Below are 9,946 nucleotides of genomic sequence, written 5' to 3'. Positions count from 1 at the left end.
AACAACAAATTTGCAGATTTGTATACCCCTGAGAAAAACATCTGCATAGATGAATCCCTTAAAATACATTTTACCGGGCGGCTTGGCTTCAAACAATACATCCCAAGCAAGAGCACCCGGTATGGGGTCAAATTGTATAAGCTCTGTGAAAGGGCCACAGGCTATACGCACAAATTTCGAGTCTATGAGGGTAAAGATCAGACCCTGGAGCCGGTCGGTTGCCCTGACTACCTGGGGAGCAGTGGGAAGACAGTCTGGGACTTGGTGTCACTCTTATTTGGCAAGGGGTACCATCTTTATGTGGACAATTTTTACACAAGTGTGCCCCTCTTCAGGCATTTGTTTTTAGAACAGATTGGCTGCTGTGGCACCACGCGACCTACTCGCCGGGGCTTCCCCCAATGGCTCGTTACCACCCATCTTGCAAGGGGGGAGAGGGCTGCCTTGTGTAACGAAGAACTGCTCGCGGTGAAATGGAGAGACAAGTGTGACATTTACATGCTCTCCTCCATTCACGCAGACACGACAATACAAATTGAACGAGCAACCAGTGTCATTGAAAAGCCCCTCTCGGTCCACGACTATAATTTGCTCATGGGAGGAGTGGACTTCAATGACCAGATGTTGGCTCCTTATTTAGTGTCCCACCGCACCAGACGCTGGTATAAGAAGGTGTCTGTATATTTAATTCAATTGGCACTGTATAATAGTTTTGTTCTCTACAGTAAGGCTGGGAGAACAAGATCCTTCCTCAAATTTCAGGAAGAGATCGAGAACCTCTGGGTGAGATATTTCTCTCACCCAGCATGGGTATATGGGGTGTTTTGGGGTGTCTTTTTACATATACCCATGCTGGGTGAGAGAAATATCTCTCTAAAATGACAACTTTGTATAAAAAAATGGGAAAAGTTGACTTTTAGAGATATATTTTTCTTACCCAGCATGGGTATATGTAAAAATACACCCCAACACGTTGCCCTACTTCTGAGTACGGCAATACCACATGTGTGACACTTTTTTACAGCCTAGGTGGGCAAAGGGGCACAAATTCTAAAGAGCACCTTTAGGATTTCACAGGGCATTTTTACACATTTGGATTTCAAACTACTTCTCACGCATTAGGGCCCCTAAAATGCCAAGGCAGTATAACTACCCCACAAGTTACCCCATTTTGGAAAGAAGACACCCCAAGGTATTTCGTGATGGGCATAGTGAGTTTTTATTTTTTGTCACAAGTTAGTGGAATATGAGACTTTGTAAGGACAAAAAAAATCATCATTTTCCGCTAACTTGTGACAAAAAATGAAAACTTCCATGAACTCACTATGCCCATCAGCGAATATCTTAGGGTGTCTACTTTCCGAAATGGGGCCATTTGTGGGGTGTTTCTACTGTCTGGGCATTGTAGAACCTCAGCAAACATGACAGGTGCTCAGAAAGTCAGAGCTGCTTAACCCCTTAAGGACTCAGCCCTATTTCACCTTAAGGACTTGGCCATTTTTTGCAAATCTGACCAGTGTCCCTTTAAGTGCTCATAACTTTAAAACGCTTTGACTTACCCAGGCCGTTCTGAGATTGTTTTTTCGTCACATATTGTACTTCATGACACTGCTAAAATTGGGTCCAAAAAGTTAATTTTTTTGCACAAAAAAATACAATTTTTACAATTTTTTTTGAAAAATTAGCAAATTTCAAAGTTTCAGTTTCTCTACTTCTGTAATACATAGTAATACCCCCAAAAATTGTGATGGCTTTACATTCCCCATATGTCTACTTCATGTGTGTAGCATTTTGGGAATGATATTTTATTTTTTGGGGATGTTACAAGGCTTAGAAGTTTAGAAGCAAATTTTGAAATTTTTCAGAAATCTTCAAAATCCCACTTTTTATGGACCAGTTCAGGTTTGCAGTCATATTGTGAGGCTTAGATAATAGAAACCTCCCAAAAATGACCCCATTCTAGAAACTACACCCCTCAAGGTATTCAAAACTGTTTTTTCAAACTTTATTAACCCTTTAGGTCTTCCACAAGAGTTAATGGCAGATGGAGAAACAATTTAGAAATTTCTATTTTTTGGAACATTTTCCAATATAATCAATTTTTTCCAGGAGTAAAACAAGGGTTAACTGCCAAACAAAACTCAAAATGGGTTGCCCTGATTCTGTAGTTTGCAGAAACACCCCATATGTGGTCGTAAACTACTGTTTGGCCAAACGGCAGGACATAGAAGGAGGGGAACACCATATGGGTTTTGGAAGGCAGATTTTGCAGGACTGGTTTTGTTTATACCATGTCCCATTTGAAGCCCCCTGTTGCACCCTTAGAATAGAAATTTCAAAAAAGTGACTCCATCTAAGAAAGTACACCCCTCAAGGTATTCAAAACTGGGTTTACAAACTTTGTTAACCCTTTAGGTGTTCCACAAGAGTTAATGGCAGATGGAGAAACAATTTAGAAATTTCTATTTTTTGGAAAATTTTCCAATATAATCATTTTTTTCCAGGAGTAAAACAAGGGTTAACTGCCAAACAAAACTCAAAATGGGTTGCCCTGATTCTGTAGTTTGCAGAAACACCCCATATGTGGTCGTAAACTACTGTTTGGCCAAACGGCAGGACATAGAAGGAGGGGAACACCATATGGGTTTTGGAAGGCAGATTTTGCAGGACTGGTTTTGTTTATACCATGTCCCATTTGAAGCCCCCTGTTGCACCCCTAGAATAGAAATTTCCAAAAAGTGACTCCATCTAAGAAAGTACACCCCTCAAGGTATTCAAAACTGGGTTTACAAACTTTGTTAACCCTTTAGGTGTTCCACAAGAGTTAATGGCAGATGGAGAAACAATTTAGAAATTTCTATTTTTTGGAAAATTTTCCAATATAATCATTTTTTTCCAGGAGTAAAACAAGGGTTAACTGCCAAACAAAACTCAAAATGGGTTGCCCTGATTCTGTAGTTTGCAGAAACACCCCATATGTGGTCGTAAACTACTGTTTGGCCAAACGGCAGGACATAGAAGGAGGGGAACACCATATGGGTTTTGGAAGGCAGATTTTGCAGGACTGGTTTTGTTTATACAATGTCCCATTTGAAGCCCCCCTGTTGCACCCCTAGAATAGAAATTTCAAAAAAGTGACTCCATCTAAGAAAGTACACCCCTCAAGGTATTCAAAACTGGGTTTACAAACTTTGTTAACCCTTTAGGTGTTCCACAAGAGTTAATGGCAGATGGAGAAACAATTTAGAAATTTCTATTTTTTGGAAAATTTTCCAATATAATCATTTTTTCTAGGAGTAAAACAAGGGTTAACTGCCAAACAAAACTCAAAATGGGTTGCCCTGATTCTGTAGTTTGCAGAAACACCCCATATGTGGTCGTAAACTACTGTTTGGCCAAACGGCAGGACATAGAAGGAGGGGAATGTCATATGGTTTTTGGAAGGCAGATTTTCCTGGAGTGGTTTATTTACACCATGTACCCTTTCAAGCCCCCTGATGCACCCCTAGAGTAGAAACTCCATAAAAGTGACCCCAACTAGGAAACTACAGGATAAGGTGGTTGTTGTTTTGGGACTATTTTAGGGGTAAATATGATTTTTGGTTGCTCTATATTACTCTTTTTTGAGGCAATGTAACAAAAAAATTAAATTCTAAAAATGTTTCTACATTCGCTATTTAGTTTTGTGGAACACCTAAAGGGTTAACATAGTTTGTAAAGTAACTTTTGAATACCTTGAGGGGTGTAGTTTCTTAGATGGGGTCACTTTTTTGGAGTTTCTAGTCTAGGCTACATCAGGGGGGCTTCTAATGGGACATGGTGTCAAAAAAAAAAACTGTCCATCAAAATCTGCCTTCCAGAAACCGTATGGAGTTCCCTTCGTTCTATGCCCTGCCGTGCGGCTATATAGCCATTTACGACCACATATGGGGTGTTTCTGCAAACTACAGAATCAGGGCCATAAATATTGAGTTTTGTTTGGCTGTTAACCCTTGCTTTATTACTGGCAAAAGGGATTCAAATTGAAATTTTGCCCAAAAATGGGTGTTTTGGCACCGTTTTTGTTTTATATTTTTCACACCGTTCATTCGAGGCGTTTGGTCAAATGTTATTTTTATAGCGACGACTTTTACGCACGCGACGATGCCCAATATGTATGGCTCTCAGACTTTGGAGACACTAAGCAGGCATCCTAAAAAACTGCGGCCCTCCAGATGTTGTAAAACTACAATTCCCACCATGCCCTGCTGATGGCTGTAGGTTGTCTGGGCATGCTGGGAGTTATAGTTTTACAACATCTGGAGGGCCGCAGTTTGAGGATGCCTGCTCTAAAACTAATATTTTTTTGGGGAAAAAAAATTGTTTCTGTGTCTCCAAAGTCTAAGAGCCATAGTGTTTTATGTTCTCTAGTGGACTGTTGGGGATCATAAAAATTTAGTACTCCATGGAAGTGTGATACTCCCTGAAGCAATCGATATCGCAGAGGCCCGGATGATCGGGGCAAGTGTCACATTGAGTGGTGGTGTCCTTCCGTATCCCCCTCTTGTGGCACACTCTACATCTTTTTTGGGTTTGTCCCTTCTTTCCAGTATGGGGGACCACACCTGGAAAGTGTTGGCCAGGGACGATCCGGGCGCCTCCAGTTCCCGAGGTACTCCGGCCTGCTCTTTCCCGGTCCGAAAAGATCAGGTCTTTGAGGACTGCCTCATAGAATTGGAGGAATGTCCCTGTGCTGCCAGCGCTTCGGGATAGTACAAAAGAGTTGTACATGGCAACCTGCACCATGTAGACCGCAACTTTTTTGTACCATGCCCGGGTTTTGCGCATGGCATTATATGGCGTGAGGACTTGATCAGAGAGATCAACTCCTCCCATATACCGATTGTAGTCGACGATACAATCGGGCTTGAGGACCGTTGCCGTGGTACCTCGCACAGGGACTGGGGTGGTGCTGTTACCATGGATTGTGGACAGCATAAGGACATCCCTCTTGTCCTTATACCTGACCAGCAACAGGTTTCCACTGGTAAGTGCACGGGTCTCACCCCTGGGGATAGGTACCTGGAGGGGGTGGGCAGGGAGGCCGCGCTGATTTTTCCGCACGGTCCCACAAGCGAACGTGGATCTGGCGGCAAGGGACCTGAACAAGGGAATGCTGGTATAAAAGTTATCCACGTACAAGTGGTAACCCTTATCCAGCAGTGGGTGCATAAGGTCCCACACGAGTTTCCCGCTAACACCCAGAGTGGGGGGACATTCTGGGGGTTGAATACGGGAATCTCGCCCCTCGTACACACGAAATTTGTAAGTGTACCCTGAGGTACTCTCACAAATTTTGTATAGCTTCACGCCATACCTCGCCCGCTTTGTGGGAATGTATTGGCGGAAACTGAGTCTCCCCTTGAACGCAACGAGAGACTCATCAACCGCGACCTCCCTTCCAGGTACGTAGGCCTGCTGAAATGTGGCCCCAAAGTGATCGATGACCGGCCGTATCTTATACAGCCGGTCATAGGCAGGATCACCTCGGGGTGGACATGCTGCATTATCGGAATAATGCAGACATTTCCGGATGGCCTCAAACCGGGGACGTGTCATGGCCATACTGTACAGTGAGGTCTGGTATAGGACGTCCCCACTCCAGTATTGCCTGACACTGGGTTTTTGGACTAGACCCATATGCAGCACGAGGCCCCAAAATGTCCTCATTTCGGCTGCACTGACCGGCGTCCAGCCACCGGGTCTAGCCAAAAATGAGCCTGGGTTTTGAGCGACGAACTGTTGGGCGTACAGATTCGTCTGCTCCACCATCAAATTCACCAGTGGGTTACTGAAAAAAAAACTAAAAAAGTCTATTTCAGTAAACCCCACTGTGGGAATCTGGATTCCAGGATTGCCAGCGAAATCCGGAATCTCAGGCTCAAAGTCCACTGGGGGACACCAGCTAAGTTCATCGGCAGGGGGCTCCGGTGAACTTATTTGGTGGGCCGGGAAACCAGTACGAACCCCAGGGCGGCTCGTACTAGGGTGGGCCACAGGATCCCTAGCATGTGTGGCCCCTGGCTCCGCCTGGCGGCGTCTCCGCCGCCTTGGTGGCTCATCGTCGTCCGATGATGATGAGGAGGATGCAGATGACAAAAGGAACGTGGGGTCATCCTCACTGGGGCTCTCGGAGTCGGAGGCAATCTGGGCGTATGCCTCCTCGGCCGAGAACACCCGGCGGGCCATGGGTGTGTGTGCGTGTAGGTGTGCGTGTGTGGAAACCTTTATTATATGTGCGTGTGTGTGGGGGCAACGGGGTGGCGATGGGTGGCGATGGGTGCAGGAGGGCGATGGATGCGGATTAGGGGGACACAGGAGCTGGTGCTGGACGATGCTGCACGGTCAGGGTGCTGGACAGGAAGAGGAGGGGAGAGAGGAGCGCAGGAAGTTTGAATCTCGCGCCTCTCTCCCCTGCACCAATCAGCACCCTGGACAGCAGTGTTCAGCACCAGGGCCAGCACCGCCTCCTCAAATCCTCGGACTGCGATTGGTGGTGTAAAATTACGCCACCGATCGCAGTCTTTTTCCGGTTCATCGGGTCACAGGACACCCGAATGGACCGGAAACGCAGAAAACCGCAGGTCTGAATGGACCTGCGGTTTTCTGCGATCGTCTATACGGGGGGGTCAAATGACCCCCCCCTGCATTGTTACGGGATGCCGGCTGAATGATTTCAGCCGGCATCCCGTTCCGATTAACCCCCGCGGCGCCGGAATCGCGAATTAAAGCCATGACGTACCGGTACGTCATGGGTCCTTAAGGATTCGGGAAACATGCCGTACCGATACGTCATGGGTCCCTAAGGGGTTAAAAATGCGGAAATTAAAATTTTTGTACCATAGTTTGTAAACGCTATAACTTTTGTACAAACCAATAAATATACACTTATTGCCTTTTTTTTTTTATCAAAGACATGTAGAACAATAAATTTAGAGAAAAATTTATATAGAAATGTAGTTTTATTTGAAAAAATTTACAACTGAAAGTGAAAAATGACATTTTTTTGCAAAAAAATCTGTAAATTTTGATTAATAACAAAAAAAGTAAAAATTTCAGCAGCAATGAAATACCACCAAATAAAAGCTCTATTAGTGAGAAGAAAAGGAGGTAAAATTTATTTGGGTGGTAAGTTGTATGATCGTGAAAGTAGTGTAGTGCAGAATTGTAAAAAGTGGTCTGGTCATTAAGGGGGTTTAAGCTAGGGGAGCTGAGGAGGTTAATGGGGACGGATCCGTTTTCTCTGACACAATAGAAAATGGATCCGTCCCCTATTGACTTTCAATGACTGCTTAGTCTTGGCTATTTTAATAGTTCATAACGGATGCAAACGGTTCTATCATCATGACGAAAGAGGTTTTGCCAAACCCTGCCGGATCCAGCAAAAACGCTAGTATGAAAGTAGCCTTAAACTAAGGATAGGTCACCAGTTTTAGAAGCATCTTACTGCCTTTTACCACAAGAGTTACTGCCAAGATCATCAGCTATCCTGACATTAACCCCTTTCCTGCCCAAGACCACAGGAAATTTGATACTGATCTCTTCAATACAGTTTCCCACCTAGTACAAGGGCATTAACCCCTTAACTACCTATGACTGCTAGCAATGTTGGATATCTGTATTAACCCTGTCACTACTCTACACACCAGGGATATTAGCTAAACAAAAAGTATTCACATGAAGCCATGCACCTAACATTTGTATATATGGCTGCTGTTTTCTGTAGTAAAGGTAGCAACTGTAATGAGGCTCTGTATGGACAGCGAGAGAGAAAGAGAGAGGGCGAGGCAGAGAAAGATGCACAAACCAATGCTTCCCATCACTGTTTGCGTTGTCTATGGAGTCAAGAGAGTTGTTGTTTTTTCTCTACCCGAGAAATCTACACCACAGTGTAAGGGAATTGCATAAGCCAGGTCTCATTACAGAACATGTCATACAATCACCATAAGGCGACATGTACAGGTATGTCAAGTTTGTGGAATGTGTTTACCTGGTCATCAATGCTGTATCCACAGACGGTATGCACCTGTCATATTCATCAAGAACTGGTAGCTGCATCCATAGCTGCCTAGGATAAAGAGTACCTGTGACCAAGCGCCCAGTAGCAGAGGTTGAGTACTTATTGTACGTATGCACAGTCCCAGGCAGCTGCCACCCCTGTGCATGTATCTGTAGCTGAGAATAAGCTGCTGTTCCAGGCATGAGTGGTACGGGACCGTAGGTGTCCTGTTGCCGTATTGCGGACCGCATTTGCAGATCCACAATACACAGGCACCGTTCCGTGTGCATTCCACATCACGAATGCAGGCCTATTTACTTCAATGGGTCAGAAAATCCGGAGATGCGGAATGGAAGCACGGAACGGAACCCTGCGGAAGCACTACGGAGAGCTTCCGTGGGGTTTCGTCCCGTACTTACGTTCTGCAAAAAGATAGAACATGTCCTATCTTTTTGCGGAACGGCCGGATCGCGGACCCATTAAAGTTAATGGGTCAGCGAACCGCTGCGGCTGCCCCATGGTGGGTGTTTGTGCATTGGGGCCCGCATTTTGCGTGCCGCAGCATGGCCACAGGGCGTGGATACTCTGTATTACTTGGACAGATTTGGCTTGGGGCTACTCCTGAGGGCAGTTTCTAAGTGCCACCAGTCTTTACCCTTTAACCTTTGTACAGGGATCTGAGCTCTGCTACAACGGAACAACCAGATCTCTACCTCTTGGAGTGATCTCTGTTGAAGTGACTGGTGACCCACAGGGGTAAAGAGACAACGATGTGTAACATCAGGAGATCAGGCAAAAACATAGTCAGGAACAGTACAAAGTCAGGTCAGGCCGCTCAGGGTCAGTACGGAGGTCAGACAGAGGTCAGGTCAGGAAGAAGTAGGTACAGGAATAAATGGACAGAGTATGGCGCACTTGCTCAGGCACAAAAACTATAGAAACTTTTGCTCAGGCACCTTCCCACAGGGGCAAGTGCCTTAGGTACTCCAAGGTGGCCAGCCATTAGCTGAGGAAGATTAGGGTGCACCCATGCTATCCCTTTAAGAGCTGAAGGGTGCACATGTCCTATGGGCACTGTAGATACAGGCTTCAGTCTGTGTGGAGGCAGACACAGCAGCGGGCCCGAGCCACTGGAGTGGGTGAGCAAAGCAGCGGCTGGTACAGACCCCTGCCATAGCACATATTGTGGTACCAGGTTTCATCAATCTTCACAGGCCCTCCAGACAGCGCTGCCTGATTGAAAGGGGGGCCCCAGGCACTGGGGCCTACAGGAATCTAGTTATGCTTCTGAGGAACATGCAGCTCAAGTGGGAACAAGCGCTGAATTCTTCTTTTTTTTTCTGGACAACTTATGCCAAAATTAGGAACAGCCAAAATTAACAATGCAGCCTGACAAAACAGCGCGGCCCTAATTATTTAACTTAGAGGCCACTACTTCTCTTATGGCTGTTTGGTACTCGACTGCAGCATGCAACCGTGACACAGCTGTACTCCTAGGCCTGATTTACACAGCAGTAAAGGTTCTCTGTCTTATAACATAACCAACATTTTAATTGCCAAAATGGTGACATTTAAAGGGGTTATTCATCCCGGGAACCTTTTCTACAGATTCCCTAGCATGGCCCAACCTGCAGTGGGAATCATACTTACCTGATCCCCACCACTGTGTTTCAGCTCTATAACTCCCTCTCGGGCGCCGCTGGTCTCGTGTCTCCCCACGTCAGCATCTGGTTTGATGCGGGTCACGTAGCCACTGCAGCCCATGACTGGCCACAAAGATGATGTGTCACCCATGCGTCAAGGTCACATGACACATGGGTGACACGTCACCTCTGCAGCCAGCCATGGGCTGCAGCAGCCACACGTTCTACGTCAAACTGGATGTTGCTGTGCGGAGACCTGAACCCT

The sequence above is a fragment of the Bufo gargarizans genome, chromosome 6, assembly GCF_014858855.1.
Source record: "Bufo gargarizans isolate SCDJY-AF-19 chromosome 6, ASM1485885v1, whole genome shotgun sequence".
Taxonomy (NCBI): domain Eukaryota; kingdom Metazoa; phylum Chordata; class Amphibia; order Anura; family Bufonidae; genus Bufo; species Bufo gargarizans.
This window is presented reverse-complemented; position numbering follows the sequence as displayed.